The sequence below is a fragment of the Adelges cooleyi genome, unplaced genomic scaffold (assembly GCF_023614345.1).
Source record: "Adelges cooleyi isolate 19-005CV unplaced genomic scaffold, UGA_ACOO_1.1 ACOO_flye_CR_arks_rails_tigmint_CR_PRNA_23, whole genome shotgun sequence".
Lineage (NCBI taxonomy): Eukaryota > Metazoa > Arthropoda > Insecta > Hemiptera > Adelgidae > Adelges > Adelges cooleyi.
Genome location: NW_026095893.1, coordinates 874,775 through 892,150, shown reverse-complemented (window position 1 = coordinate 892,150; position 17,376 = coordinate 874,775). Strand labels below are relative to the sequence as shown.

The 17,376-nt window shown below is 33.1% G+C and overlaps 1 protein-coding gene across 3 annotated transcripts in view; it reads left to right on the top strand.

Moving 5' to 3' along the window:
• LOC126835381 (cyclic nucleotide-gated cation channel subunit A) overlaps positions 1–17,376 on the top strand; it is a 136,331-nt gene that overhangs the window by 5,833 nt on the left and 113,122 nt on the right. The window lies entirely within an intron of this gene.

Here is a 17,376-nt window from a genome sequence, read left to right as displayed (position 1 = left end):
ATAAAGATCCAATAAAACTATATTTACCTTCACTCGAGTTTTGAGATCTTAAGACTAAATCTAATAAAGCTAAATAAAAAAAAAACCCGTTCCACCCCTTCTCGAGAATAGGATTGATGCTATTTTTTTTTAATTGTATATCTTAGTAGTACATTTAAAGATTATTTTTTAGGATGTCGTTAAATTTATAAAGTACCTTTCGGGTACGTTTTCTAATTTATAGACTTACTGAAATGCTAAATGAAGAAATTGGACCACTAATTAAAGAACTATGATAAAAATAAAACCACATTATCATAGTGACAATTCACTGTCATTACTCAACTTCAACTCTGAAATGCATTATGTTATAACCTATCAAAAAAAAAAAAAAAATTAAGTTTATCAAAATAGGAAAACGTGAAATATTTTTCTTTGTATTAATTTTTCTTGTACCCAGTTATTGGATTAATTATCATAATTTTAGACTTAAAAGTAGATCAGTGCCAATAACTCTGTTTGTTTTTTAAAATTTATTTATGTTGATTCATATTAGAGATTTGATGAGATGGAAATGCATTAGAGGAGTTGTGAGAAAATGTAATGGTATAAACGCTATGATTGAAGTGATGACAACCAAAAGGGTGGCTACAGTAGAGACTGGATTTTTTTCCAAAAACAATTTTGGAACGGCCATAGAATGTTTGCCAATAAATCATAGTTCTATCCGTGTTTTTTTACATTTTTTTTTTCGATTTTCAAAAAAATATATTAAAGTAAACTAAAGAATATCGCCCTCGTGTATCACTTACTACCGAAGAACACATGGACAACTTTTATTTTACTCTCCTGCTAAATGTTGTAAATGCCACTTGATTTTCTCCATTCAGCTCGTGCACTAAGAGTTTGTCTCCAAACAAAAACTGTCGTTAGAACTGTTGTTTTTATTGAAAAGGTTTATTTCGTGTCGTTGTTCAAAGACTTTTTTTTTATTGGTGAACACTCGAGTCGAGATGGACTTTGTTGGCTGGACTGCGAAACAAAAGCTACCACAGCTAATCCAATCGATGAATTACCAACAATACACTATTAGTAATTAAAAAAGTTTGTCTCTTTCGGATTTTTTCGTCTGGACCTCAAAATCTGTCGGTATCGATCGGTGGTGCGTCTAAGTATTTATATTGTAATAACAAGAGTTTACAAAAGAGCACAGCAAAGCTATAAGACCGTCTGTAAAAAGCAATCAGCGCCGACGACCGATACCAGGTTTTCTTTCTCTGTCAAGTCCTCTGTGAGCCGACAGCTATTAATAATAATCCGTCACGTTAATAATAGTATTTAATATATTCTATTTGACTGAGTCGAAACACAGACAAATATAATATAATGTTCTTCTGTGAGAGTAAAACAGGAGGGATCTGGCCGACGGTAGTTAAAATTCAAAGCTATAAACTTTGGCAAAGGAATTTCACGAGTACACGTTTTATATTATCCGTAATGTATGAACCGGAAAGTTTAACCGTTGTAGACATTGTAAACTTGTACTTTTAATTATAGACAATAAAAACTGTGCGTCGAAAGTTCGACATACATAGCTTTAGTCACCTTCAATAGACTCATGTTATATCTAAAATGTACACAATTTCAATACAAGTAGTGCATGTGTACAAGTTGAATTCTAACAATTTGCATCTCGGGGTTACAGCACATTTGTTTTTTTTTTTTTATACAATTCTTTTCCATACGTATTGAAATATTACTATAAATTGTAATTATTACGTACGGTCTGAATTGGAATATCAACTTGGCAGCTGGTGGTGTAATTACATTATTGTACAAATGGCATGTGCCTTTTATGACAAGGCAGTTACACGGGATGACATCCGTTGGTCGATGTATTATACATTATTAATTGGTAATGCTCGCATGCAATAATTCCGTACCTCGGGTCCAAAAGGGCCCCAATCTCGTATTTAGCGACTTCCGGCAAATGAGCGTCAAAGTGATTATTTTCTACAAGACGAAGAACGGTGCACGCATATTTTTGAAATCCAGACTGGCCCCTTTAAGGATACCTTGCTTCATTACAACATATTACTTGGACAAATGTGCGGTTCACATGTTGAATCGACCATATGCGGTGTATAATAATACACTGTTTGGCCGTTTCGCTTGACAGATTGCCGTCGTGGTACGATCAATCAAATAAAAACCATTTAAATTGTCTACGGCAATAACCGCAGAGTGAACTTATCATTTTTACAGCAATTCACTGTATACCAAGCGAGTAGGCGTTGTACATATTATTATGATCAATTTGTTTTTTATCTAAACGTCAGATAAGTAAGTAGATCGTGTGTTATTATTTCAGAGTGGTCCATTTTATAGATGGTATATGGTAGATTAAAACGGGAATGATGGCTTTGGTCAATAGAACCGTTCGGCCGTTTATTGGGTCTGATCAATAAAGGCAATTGGAAAAATAATTGATGGGGGTAAATGTTTAGGGTTTTTTTTTTTTTTGTAAACCCTACATTTATTTGGCTCTCAAGAGTTTGTTGCTCGTCGATTAAAAACGGTTTAGAGTGAACACCGTGAACGTTATGCAATCTGAGTGCTTTTTTTGCATTGTACTTGCAACGTAAAACCGAGCGCGTCGGAGTTTAAGATGACCTGAAATATTCAAACTTTCCAAAGTGGACCTTCCGAAAATGTGATCATAAATTATTTATTATTCAACCCTTTGCCGCCTACGTTTTCAATAGACTTGCAAATAAAACCGTGGGAAGACCCGGAGACTCGACCTTGCCCTTGACACCCTTTCTAAGGGTATAGCTGTCGGCCAATATGACAATGACGGGCATCGACGCTGCTGACAGAGATTGTGTATTGTGTTGTTGTTTTTTTTACTTGTGTCATATTTGCCTACGCGCTTAACTCAATCGTTCGGTTCGTCTTCTGGTCTAACCTGCCCCAAGACCTATGTACAAACAGAAGAAGATACTAAAATACACAACGGTGTAAGAACGGCCACTAGAAAACCAGCGGACCGTGCGAGTGACTTGCCCGGTTTTTTCTCACCAGACATTTTTATTACAATTTAATCACCAAGCGTGATCTCTTTCTTCATGTCCGGCGCTAACGATAATTTGTAAACTTTTAATAAGCAAGACAGCTGGTCATGACGTTGTGGTTCGATCGACGTGATCGATGGGTTGTATCGCCCCGAACGAAGAGATACGATTAATTTACTTTTCTTTTGCCAACTAACGGTGGTTCCGGTGGATGTGTCGAAACCCGGCTAAACGTGCCTTGGCTTTGGTTATTGACGACTCCGTTAAACTGACTTGGAAAAGAACCCAGACACATCTGCAGTTGGAAAATTACTAACCGATAATCCAGATGAAATATTAACAATACCACCACCCCCTTGGGGGGGATGATAGAAATTAACGAGTGTCTACTTTGTGCATCGAAACGATTTGCACAGATATAACAACAAACGACGATTCTAAATGGATTGCCATTGTCATCGTTGCAATAACACTTTTCCCGAACAACATTTGCATTTCTACACCGCTTTTTCATCGTTCTATTAAGAAAATGTCATTTAAAATTATGTCCTAGCATTTTGAGACAGGAGAGCCGGCTATATCTTTGTCCAGAATGGTCTTTAACTACCAAGATATTTTTGTCTAGTTAAATTTAACTAACGATAACGATATCATCGTGAGCTTTCTTACTTGAATTAAATTTGTTCTATTGTTTTATAGACTCGTTTTTTTTGTTGCTATTCAAAGAGTTTCTACTTGTCTTAATATTTTTGTCTAGCCAAATACTGTCTTTCCATATTTCTCTATCTACTCCGCTTCACTCGATACATAAATATTATGATTTTATTTTTAGGAGCAGAATAATGCATACCCATTGAATATCTCGTTTTTATTTTAAGCTCAAGACGAATTGTTGTTGGGATTACTATATTTTCTTCCAGAGAATAACCTAAAGGTATAAATCTGTGTATCTGTGTTAAAGGTGTCTCATTTAGATTCGCTTCTTTGCGGAAGCTCAATCTCGTATCGATTTTTCTCTTCTTTTCGGAAACGCGTATTATTACATCCTATTCGTTATTGTACAAAAAAAAAAAAAATTGGGTCAAGTTAAAAAATATGATAATTGGTCCCATCTCCTCCGCGATGGTTCTTATTTCTTTTACATACAATATAATGAGCGGAGGGTGATGTTTGATATTGGTATTGAATTTTTTGTTTAGGCTCTTTATTATTATATAATTAATTATTTGCAAGGCGTGGATGATTCGTGTGTTGGTGTTTCGGATACGACTATTGAATTTAAAACGGTTCATTATTGTTTATATTCCTACGGCAATTGGTATGCCTTTAGCATTACTGAAATAGTATTTAATTGGATAATGTTTATTTACAACGTGAATAACCGTGTGTAGGAAAATTTTTTACCATTAAGACCTATGCACATCAATCGCGTGTAACCTTATGTATAAATATATCTTATTATTACTTTTTTTTTTTGCACACCATCGATTGGCATGACAATTTGAAGACCGAATGGACTAACACTTAACCGTGTGTGGCATAGGTTTAGCATTGTAGTGTCTTTGAATAAAAAATTGGAATCAATTAGTAATTCTCGCACACCACAAAGTAATTGTTTTTTTATTGTTTCATAAAGCTAAATTTCTTACTGTGAATTATTTTTGGGAGGAGGAGATGTTTTTTTTTTTTTACTTACATTAATCTATAATATGATATTTTATTTATTTCAGTTGAAATTCAAATAATTAATTTTTTATAATCTGTATCATTTTTGACACAATTAAGAAATATGTTATGATATAATTAGACTTGAAAATGACTGCTCATGTTTATTAGAGAGGTCTTTCACAAAAAAAAAAAAAAAACGATGGCTCATCTAAAAAAGGCCTATCTTACTTTTTGTAACTTTTAGCTAATTAGTTTTAAACTTTTTAATTTTCATTGGGCACAGTATTAATCTCGTTTACTAAATACTTAATAACGATTTTGTCTTGGAAATGTAATTTTGTTTACACGGTATGCAAATTCGGTTAACGCCAGTTCGTGGTTTATAGTAAATAATTATTTACTTATAAGACTGAGCAGCTCTAAAAGGCCCGCCGAGTTGTACAACACAAATTGATTCGTCGTGCCCCCTTGTCCACCACTATTTTTCGGCATCATTTAAGAGTTTTATATTCCTGCACAACGTTCCCAAGGGATGTCACCGATATGATTGTCATGGCATAGTTTTTGTGACACAAATGACAGGGGAAGGGAAGGGAACAGGGAGGAAAAGGGATAGTGACAAGTGTGGATGGGATGCTGATAAAAGAAAAACGATAATTCCTGGATAAGCGATTATTGATAAGATAATCGACTGATAAGAGATGATTGATAAGATAATCAATGGATAAGAGATGATTGATAATAGACGGATACTCATCGGTCTTTCCTTTAAGGGAGAAATTGAGGATTTTATTTTTGATGGACTACTAAGGAATTGGAAATCTATCAATCTTAAGCCGCACAATCAAAATCCGTGTTCGTCGGTGTTATTTCAATGTTGACGTGACACTACCACAAATCCATTACCTGCGCGTTCTAGGAGCTGTTTATTGTCGGGGGCTGTCTGGTATCATAAATTCTATGCTATTAAGATACGGTGTACCACCTTCTGTGGACGTTATCACAGCGGGGAGTGATTAAGTTTGCCGCATAACTCGAGTTACGAACCGTCAATTGACGACAATTCGCCAACAACAGTAATTAACTGTGCAGCCAAGTGTAATTACCATGTTGACGGATGACTACAATTATTATTGTGTTGTTCGAATTATCCGTCCGTCGCGTTCCTAATACAAATTAATAAATTCCCAACATAATAATAATGGTATAATAATCCTTAGACCGCCAAAGTATATTGCCAAAGCTCGAAGTTCTCAAAGCGTCGCAGATAATAATAATAATAATTTATAATATGGAAATGCGAGTCGCGATTGAATTTGACAATTTTTTCTTTGTCGACCGCGACGAAAATACAATTGCAATTGTATTCAGCACAACAAGCAAGCGGTGTCGCACTTAAAACGGTATTGAATTGTGAAAATAAATTACTTTAGCAGCGGTATACCTTGTGGGACGTGTGTTTTCGGTAATACCCATCTACTTTTCAGGATACAGTTCCGATGGATGGCCATAAAGAGTAACAGAATCCCGACAGCGAGCAGAAAGTACTGTATGAATGTGTAAGAAAACGGTCTGGAAGACATATTTTTATGAGTTCATTTTTCCCCTTTATTATTATTTTGTATTCCTCACAAAAACACCAGGATAGCGCTCCCGACGGAGAAAAACGGTTAGGAGATTTATTTTTTTTTTGTCGTTAGTTTATGGCCTACCACTATTTCCAATTCAAAGATTTATGACACTGTTTCAAAAACGCCCCTCCTCCTATCCCGATTCTATTTGTCCGGCATTTCCTTTCATCGCTTTAAGTGTTCTTAATAAAAAAAAAAAAAAAATTAATAAGTATCGAGATTTTGAATCATAAAAAATGAAAAATAAATAAAAAACCGCTTAACGGTTTTGAATTGAAAGCGATACTATATTATGATTTTGATTTATTGTCGTTCACGTCGGTGGTCTATACACAGGATGTTACAGCAAAGTATAAAATTAAAAATATTGAAATATTATAAATAAATCAATGTTTTTTCTATAAACATAATTAGATAATTATACATTTTGTAATTGAAAAACGTTTTATGATTAAAAGTTTACAATTTAAATTAAATATCCTCATTAACTTATGTAAAAAAAAAGTTATCTGTGCAAACAAAGCGATTTCTAAATTATCACACTGTAAAAAATAAAACAAATAATGCAAAACTGTTTTTTTAATTGAAATTTTTTTTTTAATTTGACAAAAAAAAGTATTTGAACCGATCAAATGTTTTAAGTGTATTGTAGTAATTATAGTCTCCCTCCAAATTTTTGCTATTTTTAAAACATCCATTTACTTCTTCTTTTTTTTCGGCCCAACAGTTATTTCTACACCTAAATCCCTTTACACTAATAAGTCATATTTCTTTCGTATTTAAAAAATATTTTGTGTCGTTTATCTATTTTTTTATTATCTTCCCCGTGGAAGATTGCTGAACTCTGAGTAGTCAAATTTCTCAACTCTTTTTATTTTACTACTTGCTTTTCATGCATAACAACATGTTGTAGAGTTGTTTTTGTCCAAAGACTATAATTGGCCGCTTCAAATCGTTTGCGGTGTTTAAAGGACCTACTTGTGATTTTAGTAGCTATACTTCGTTTGGTATTGTTGGGTTCTTTGAGTACAATAATTGTCACTTGGCGAAAGACGCCATTGTTAGAGTTTATTAATAACAATAATAATATATACATATCAAGTTACATTAATCACGGTGAAACTTTTGTAGTAATCAAGTGTGTTGTGAGTTGTGGTAGATATGTGGTGTACGGCAAATACATCTTGTCCAGCAATGAAATTACTCGCTTGACTATAAAATGTTTCGTATGAAATCTTGAAAACGACAAAAAAAAAAAAATTGCATTGCTTAAGATTTATAAACAGCACACTTAGAGTGGTGATTTTTCTTAAGTCTAAATACCAATCTACATGATATTTGGTTGTGAACGAGAAGAGGTATTTTTTTTCTTTTAATTTCGACCTTTTAAAATACTTTTTGGCATTGATTTTAAAATATATTTTACTATAAAATTAATTTTAGCTTTTGGGAGCTTTGCGAATACCTGCACACTTGCTACACATAAAGTAGTCCAGTGCAGTGGCAGTCCAGACGCAATAATAAAAGTATTAAAAACACATCACTGTAAAGCCATGAAACAACAATTGACAAATAAAACACGGATGATTATGTATTTCTACCGTCTGTGCAGATTCGGCTGCGGAAGTGATTTGATCAGTGTGTCCACCGCGCTTGCCAGCTAATCCTCTGTATTTAGTCACTGTTTATATCCGCGTTTGGTTTTTTTTTTTTTTTTGTTTTAGTTAGCTGTAGGTATACACGACGAAAAAGAGGTTCGGAAAATGAAAAATAAAATTCAATCCGGACACGTCGTTTTAGCAAAACCCGTACGTGAGTTTTAAACGGACAAGCCGCGTGTGTGTGGAATGCAAATGACGAGCGCGAAAACAATAAAGCTGCAAATCCGTTTATCGATTCACCTTGCACCGGTCGGTAATATCATCTCTGGGCGCTATCATCGACAAAAATTGTACGCACATCACATTGCCTACTCAACCGCGACGTACCTATTGATACAAAAAAACACATATAAAAAAAAATTCACACACTTCCTGCGTCGAAAATACAACAATGGCCACCGGAGCTCGTGTGCCCACGGCAGGAGCTTCGAATTTTAGCGAACAGCCCACGCTACAGGGTGATCGATTTGAGACGGTCGTTTTATTTGGAAAACATCTTGAAGTATTCTACTTGTACGTCAATTGTCCGTTCGTTCCGCCAAAATGTGCATAGTAATTGTGTAGCCCTGTTGTTTAATCAAATTCGTCGAAAACACACACACGGCGTGCTACGTTACAACCGATCACCCTGTACAGTAGAAATCATCATAATTATAATTTGAACGCCGTTAAGTAGCCGTACGTGCGGTCACGTGGGCGGTTTAGAAATTAAAAGTCACATAACATCAGCCGGATGTGTTTTGACGCGATGCCAACATTCGACAACATCAACAGCTCTTTGTTTCATTGATGAACACATATTATTATTATTGTTGTTATCGCGTAGACAGACAACATACACAAGTTTTAAAAATAGCGAAACATTTATCAAAGCGCTTAACCGCGTAGCACTTGGGTTAGGTCAGGTCCGGGGAGCGAAAAGAGATTTATTTTTCTGCGTTAGTTTGTGTTTGTAGAAAAATGCAAGTGCCTATTTAAATAACTAATCACTTTAGTAGATTTTCATTTGGGCTGATACCAAACGAATCCGAATTTTCAACAAAAAACAAACAAATTTTTTTTAATAGTTTTTTCATTTATTTAAAAGCTGCAATACTATATCATCTATGTCGTTTTACTAATCTTATTTGTTTTTTTCTTGTACGTCATAGTATTATTATTTTTTCAACTTTTTTTATTTAATATTTATAAATTATTACAATTTTGATTGTTATGTTTTGCGAGTGGTTTTAACAGTTTATTTGTATTTTTACTCGGAACACAACAAATTGAATGACTGTTCTCATGATTTTACTTGAATATTTTTTGAAATTTTTTATATATATGATATTTTTTTTTATTACCTATTATGTTTTATAATTGGACCGTCTGTGTATAGAAAGAGTATAAAAGGCTCTTATGGAAAAAGCGGTTGCAATCGTTATTATGATATAAGTCTGACACAATAAGAGTCAACTGATTACCCTAAGAAGAAATTACATTTAATAATTGAACCGTGCTACCTTTTGGATAGTGGTTTTCAAAAATATAATATTATACACTTTTGTGCCAACTAATTTACCAACTATGCCGTATTGTCGCACAACTCTACTAGTACATAAGCCAAGTGCACTAAAATAGCTGTAGAACCCAAACCGTGGTAATTATAAACAGAAGCGATTTTAAAACGAAAGTATAGCACATAATAAACTTTTCGAGTATATTGGCACATTAAGTTTCCAACACAATAATATAATCTCATATAAGATCTTATTACGCGTTTTTATCGTTTCTCAGGTTTTATTGCTAGTTTCATTGGTTGCGCTTATTGGGTTAGGGTAGCCGTCAACACCCTATAGCATTATGTAAAACATTATTTTAACCATGCACACAAAACAATTAATAATTATTAATACGGTCGCTGGTATTAGAAGGTTTGAACATATTTCCCCGACACGAAAACTTGCGTTGGATCGTTAACTCGATTAAGATATCCGTAAACCATAATATAATCTGGATCGATACATTTTTTAATCGTACAAAAATGTTTACAACATGTGAAAATGGATGGTGATAAAAGAGATATCGGTAATTCCCTGGATAACTGATAAGTGGTATTGATAAGGAAATCAGTTGATAATAGATAACAGCTGATAAGACATAGAAAATAAGATGACCGTAAGACATGCGTCCATGATCCAACGTCGTCCATTCGAGGGTAAGAACTAAGATTCTCTTTTATATATTTTTATGTCTGTACCTGATTTTTTTATCCACTAGACAGATTTTTTTGAGGTCTAATCTAAAATAAAGTCAGAAGTCGATAACACTAATATTGGAAACCAACGAAGGTTACAATAATTGTTGTCGGTAGATGCTAAATGTTTTAATTATAATAATGTATTGCTAAGGATTACTTTTTTTAATAGGCATACTAATTTACTTATCTGCAAATACCTTTTGCCAGCCATTGTCGAATTAAATTCTAAAAACGTTTTATTTGCTTTACTGCTTATAATACTTTTATTGATCTTGATGTTTGAGTTTACTAGTGACAAGATGTTTCCGGGAACGAAATGTACAAATTGAATAGTTTTCACGTGAATTAATCAGAAATGTAAATTCTCGGTTCGCCAGAACAACGGATTGCAACATTCTCATAATGACAATCCTTCCTTGTAAACCGAATCGATATTTTAGTTTAACAATAATGTTCATACCACTTTTTGTTTTTTTTTTTTCATTTAAATAAATTGAAATGTTAACTTGCTGATTTATCACAAATCAGTATTTTTATCAAAAGACAATTTGTAGAACTTTTATGTCTATGATTTTTGATTTTTTTCAATTACCAAAATATTAAATATTTTAATTTCGCTTCAATGTTAAAGGGGGTTTTTTTTTATTTCATTGACGAGGTCTCCAAACAATTGACAATTTATTTTAATCTTCAACGTTAGGAGTTCAAAAGGTTGTGACAGTTAAGTGTACCTTTCTCTTACATTTTGTAAGACAAACGTGTATACTATATATATATATATATTATAATTCGGTGTGGTCACACTGGACTTACGAGCCAATAACTAACTGTCACCAACATTTACTAAAGTGGTTCTGGCTGCTTTTCTAGACAGTGGGTTGGCGTCGAGTGTTAAGTGGTTAGCAAACGGTCGGCCATAGGAAATTAGTCGGTCACTTGGGGTCGGGCTGGGTGAAAACCAAGATTAATATTCTTAAGAGGGAACAAGGGCAGTTCGCAGTATTTTTTTTTTAATAATCACAAATATATATATATTTATATTTTGTACAGTAGTTTACTTAAAATACTTTATCGTTGGCCGTCACTATTTATAATCAGACTTCCCGGAAGCTTTATAGCTGGTATCCATGGAATATTTTGATGTAAGCGCATTTTACTGCGCTACGGTCTTTGTCAACAACATCTTTGTCTGGTCAAGTCAGATAGAACAATAGCAATTATACTGTGAGCAATAATAATGCACAGGGTAAACGGTTAACTATGACTTGGTCAATATCATAAATGTAAAATCATTTTGAGCAACGCGACCGTCCTGTTTTTTTTTAATGATGTATACAACTACAGGACTCAAGCGATTGCGGTACTTTAATATTATAATAGAAATTGTAGAAACGTCGTGTAAAGGTGTCACCTGCATCTCTAAGAAGGGTAGAATAACGACAGATGTTTTGAACACATGCGAATTCGTTCAAAAGTAATAACGTTATAAACTAAAAAGGATTACAGAAATAATGTAGTAATAAGCTGTCAAACGGAATTGATCGCCACGCCGAAAGGTTATTAAAATCATGTTGTCGAGGAGCCGCATAAAAGTAAAAGCCAAAATTCGGACGTTTTAATCTTTCGTTTATTAATTACAAGTTTACAAGAAACTGAAAAGGATACTGTATTTTTTGAAAGTACCTTTTTGAGATAAATTCGACGAAAACAAAATGATTGAAATGACAGCAATCGCTTAATAACCTGCCTAAAAACCTGTAGCCAGAAATGGGCCAATTATTAAAAAGGAATGTTTTTGATTTACAAACGATTGATCGCAAAGACTTATTGTAATAACTAATAAGAAAACACAAATCACAAGTCACGGAAAATTTGTTTTTACACTAATTAGGGCTTAAGTGTAAACAATTTAGAAATATTAATATTTTCTTAGGCTTTTTTCAGATTTGTTTCTAAAAAAGTTATTGTTACTTATTCGTTTGAAATAAAAAATATAAATGCGGTAGAGATAACTAGGAAAACTATTAATGAGGAGTAAACAGAGTGCCTGTTTCAGTTGGACTTTTATTGGAAAATCTAGTTCTTTAGCTACTGAACTTAGTAAGAAGGCCGTGGACCACTTGCAGTTTTTGATGGTCGCCCCCCATTCGCATTGTGTCTGAATGCCGAGTGGCTGATGGATGACTTGCAATGTGTGGACAGATTTTTGGTCGTTTTTTATCCTTACCTAACCGGCGCAAAAGGGGAGGTGACAGGGGGAAAAAAACGATAGGGCATTGGACATGGGTATTACTACAGCTCTGCGGGGCACACCGAAAACGTTTTTGTTCAGCACAATGAGTTTTGTGTGTGACGTGTATAGTCTCCATAGAAACGGATAACTTGCTTGTAATTGTATTATTTGTCTTTTGTGTCTTATGATAAAAATTTGTCGGACACACCGGATAGTGCGCAGCGTTAAGCCTAAGAGCTTTCTAATGTACCCGAAGATTGTATTTACTACTGGGCGCACGCGCGTGTTCGGCTAGGATAAACTTATTAACGAGGACGACCGTCTGAAATTGGAAAATGAAACAATACGGCGAAGGCACATTACATTACTTCAGCAAGTATTATATTAGCTAAGAGAGTGGTTGAAACGATAAAATTACCGTTCAACATTATACCGCAGACCGGGTGCTGTTTGTTTTCTTACTTGATTGATATCTGTTTTTTAATTTGAACGTTGTTCGAATCGTTTTTTCCCCATCCAGATTACACAGGGTCTCGCAACATTGAGATCTCATTAAATAAAAACACAATGATAAAAAAAAAAAAATCAGTTATTAATTAAACCCAATGAAATATTGAGCGGTTCACGATGAAACGATCACCTTGGTTAATGAAAACATCACTATCGACTTTTTAGTTTATTAAATATACTTATTAATTGACGTTTAAAACGAGGACTACATATATTAATTGTAATTTGTCATTGACAATGGTCGTTTCACTCAACGCCGGTGGTAAGGAAAGGTTGAAGTATTGGTGGTCACACATAATACTATTGCAAGACATAACTTTCAAGGAAATACATGATCGAATGTCAATGTTGTACGTTTGTCGGCTGATCGAGGTTAGATGATCCAACCAGATTGATTCCCAATACCTACTACATTGGGATCATTGGGGGATATCAGGATGGGGGGGGAGGCTTGTGATACTACAACCCTTTAAACTTAAAATTAGCGCTTTTCAAAATACCTACGTTTATTTTTTAGTGAGAGACTTGTCGAAATAATTATAAATATACCACTAATTTTAAGTTTGATGGTCGTTAGAATCCCAAGCCCCCCCATTATGTTCTCCGGCAATGCTTGGGATTTATATGGGGCTTATGTATCTACACTGAACTGTAGATGATATACTGAAAGTTGATTTTTTACATACACTACAGCAATTAAAAAAAAAAAAATCCTTTGGCTACAGATTTACACTACTATTATTTTCTAGTCACATCTATTATAATTCAAAATAATGTTGTTATATTAGAATTACATTACTTTTATAATTTTGTTTATTTTAATTAAAAAAAAATACAACTTTAATCTAGCTACGTGTTATATAAATATTATTAGTTAAGTCATTTGACATTTAAAATTTAAAATAATTTTCATTGGAATTAATGAGAGAAAAAAAGTGTCAAAACAATACCAGAAACGGATAAAAAGAAAAACCACTAATAATTCGTATCGAATCGAGCTGTCAATATTTAATACCAAAAGAGTACAATGGAAAAGCAATATGGACGAAAATGCGAGTAATTCATTCGAGGCTGTGTTTAATGAAAAAAGAAACAAGTCAAAAACCAATATTTAAAATACTACCAAACAGAACACGAGCTAAAAATTCTTGACTCTGAAAAACCGACCATAAAAAATAACATTACAATAAAAAGCGTACATCTATTGAATAACTTGAACAACAATAATTTTATTTTACTTTAAAAAAAACAAAATAATAAATAACAGCTAATCATAATAAATATAAAATGTAAAATATCATTGTTTTGTAGTAATACAATACAAATAAATAGAGATACTTATTTTCCGGAAACCCGATCAAATGAAGCGATAACATCAAAGTCTACTTTCTACATACTTACTGAATAACAAGAAACTTAATTGACTCACAAGTGTCATAGACTGTGAATAGCCGCCATAACGCTGTAATTTCTTCACTAACCTTTTTTTATAACATTTATTGATAAACTTAGCCGGAGTAGAGTGATTTCCAGGAAAATTAAAACTAAAATTCAAATTGTTCACATCTTTCAGTGTAGCCAAAATATTTTCTTCGAGTTCTTTGACTTTTTCTACATCGGCCAACGTGCGTGCGGACGATGACGATTGAAACAGTTCAGCAATAAATTTCAAATCTCCATCTTCCTTGACTAAGGACTAAGTTTTGGCTTCAACAAAATTTAATATTACACGTTGTACAATATGACAGAACTCTCACACCGTAGGTCGGCGGCGGCTGTGGTTGTTACAGTACTAAATTGAATGTTTTAGGTAAAAACTTAATTTTGTTTACAGTTGTACGAAAATATGGTCACGAAAAAACATATTTTTCCATGTTTGTTTTTTAAAGTTGTTGGGTTTTTTAAATAATAATATTTTACGGTTTGTGCGAAGTGACAAATGTAAAAAAACATGTTTTTGTCAGCTCGTATAGCTCTTATCGATACAGTGTGTCCCGTCAGGATTCAAGTATTCAACAATACCTTCTTGAATTTAGACGGAGAACACTCTAGCCCATGATGCACAAAATATATTTTATCATACATAGTTACTTATTAATTGTACACTAATTTATGATGGTCATTGTAAGACTAGGAGACTTAAATTAGACTTTAACGTTTTTCAATAATCACACTAGCATACTAGTTAATCGTTGTGTACAACGCGAAGTGTTTACATACATAAAATAGATCCAATTCTACAAAATTGATTAGTCAAAGCTTCTCCGCATAAAGACAATAGCAAAATATAATATACTACAAGGTAATAGTTTGAAAAAAATGTTCATGAACCACCAGCCGTCCAACCTCACACCACCACTCTATAACAGGGATCTATAATCCGGATTATTTTCACTGAAGTTCGAAACCCGAAAACTGGCTTTTACGGTTTTAAAGAAAATCCTAATTTATTCGCCATCAATAATTCACACAGTCTTGAACTGAGCTCCTAGGCCCCATAAAAGATGAATGAGAGAATCCATTTAATTAGAATAAATGTGAGAATATGATATTTGAGCTATTAAATTATACTAATAGGATGCCCTGTATCAAAAAAAATCGACGAAAAATATGTTTTATGTGCATTTGTTTATTTGTACAAACGATAAGATATTTTTAAAGTAGTCCAAATGTAGGTATACTGCAGATAATAACTTGATATTTTTTAATAAAATATTGTTAAGGGTTATTAATAAAATTATTCATATTAAAACTCACAAGTAAAAAAAGTATTAAACAAACTAATGAAAAATTAAAATGGTTATAATAAGGTAAAGCAAGGAGTGAAAAACATATTAAGTAGTACTTATTTTAAATTCTTATTTTAAAGAAAAACCAAACCTGCCATGGTGACATGGTGCTGGTATAAGATCCTCAAAAAAAAAAAAAAAAATTAATTAATAAAAATGAGTCGAGTGAAAACCGTTTCGTGATCATGCAATAAACGGCTTCGAGTCTGTTCGTTTAGTTCACGGTTTTTAGGGAGATAATTAAAATTGTACAATACAGAAATATGCATGTACACGAGCCACGAGGGATCAACAGAACCGATCTTGCCGAAATTGAATAAAACGTTTAACATACTGAGAATTCCACGTTCAAATAAAAAATCGCTGTCCATCCAACCAGCATATGGATTATTTAACGCGCCCTTAAGCTAGGATGAAAACATAAGTAATACTTGATCAAATTCTTATTTAAAGAAAAGCCAACCTGCCTACATTTAATAATCAAGATAGTTATAAACGTACTCGATAATTAAGTTATAGAAAAATGATATTTTTTCATGACATGGTGCTGGTATAAGATTCTCAAAAAAAAAAAATTAATAAAAATGATTAATTTGTCACATCTTTGTATGAATTATAGGAGTAAAATCTTATTAGGATAATCAGGACAAAACTATAAATGTCGATCAGTTCAAATAGTAAATAACAATGTGTCATATTTATTATAACCCTTTGTTAATCTGGTTTAGTCACATTATTTTGTAGCCATATACACATTTTAAATTATCATTCGATTTTACAGTTTAAATGTATGAAGCAAAAGTTAAAAAGAAAAATATAATAAACACTAGTTGATAATAATAAACAGAAAAAATAAAATATCACTATTTTGTGATAATATGCAATTTAATAGTGATCCTTATTTTTCGAAAACCGATCAAATGAAGCGATAACATCAAAGTCAATACCAAAATCTCTTTCTACATACTTACTGAATAACAAGAAATTTAATTGACTCACGAGTGTCACAGACTGTGAATTTTCATAACTCGGTAACTTCTCTGCTAACACTCTAAATCTTTTTTTATAATATGTATTGTTAAATTTAGCCGGAGACAAGCAATTTTCAGGAAAATTAAAACCAAAACTCAAAGCATAGAGACTTTTCAGTTAGGCCAAAATTTTGCACTAGTTCAAATAATATTTTGCGGTTTGTGCGAAGAAACCAATGTACAACAACATGTTTTTCTACGCTCGTGTCGCTCTTATCGATACAGGGTGTCCGGTCAGGGTTTAGCAATACTTTTTTGAATTTAGATTGACACTCTAGCCTATTATGCACAAAATATATTTTATCAAACAAATTTATGATGGTCGTTGGAAGACTAGGGACAAATAAACTTAGATTAGACTTTCGTGTATTCCGATAACTAAATAAGTAGTCCTGAAAAGTTAAATCTACTTTATTATTTTCACGGTATATCATAGAATCATTAGCGCCTATCTAAAACTTAAAAGGAGGCAACACAATTTTAAGACGCCCATCTCAAGGTTAAGCCTGGTCCACACTAAGGTAACATAGTCCAACATTAATGTGTTGCAGTATGTGGCTT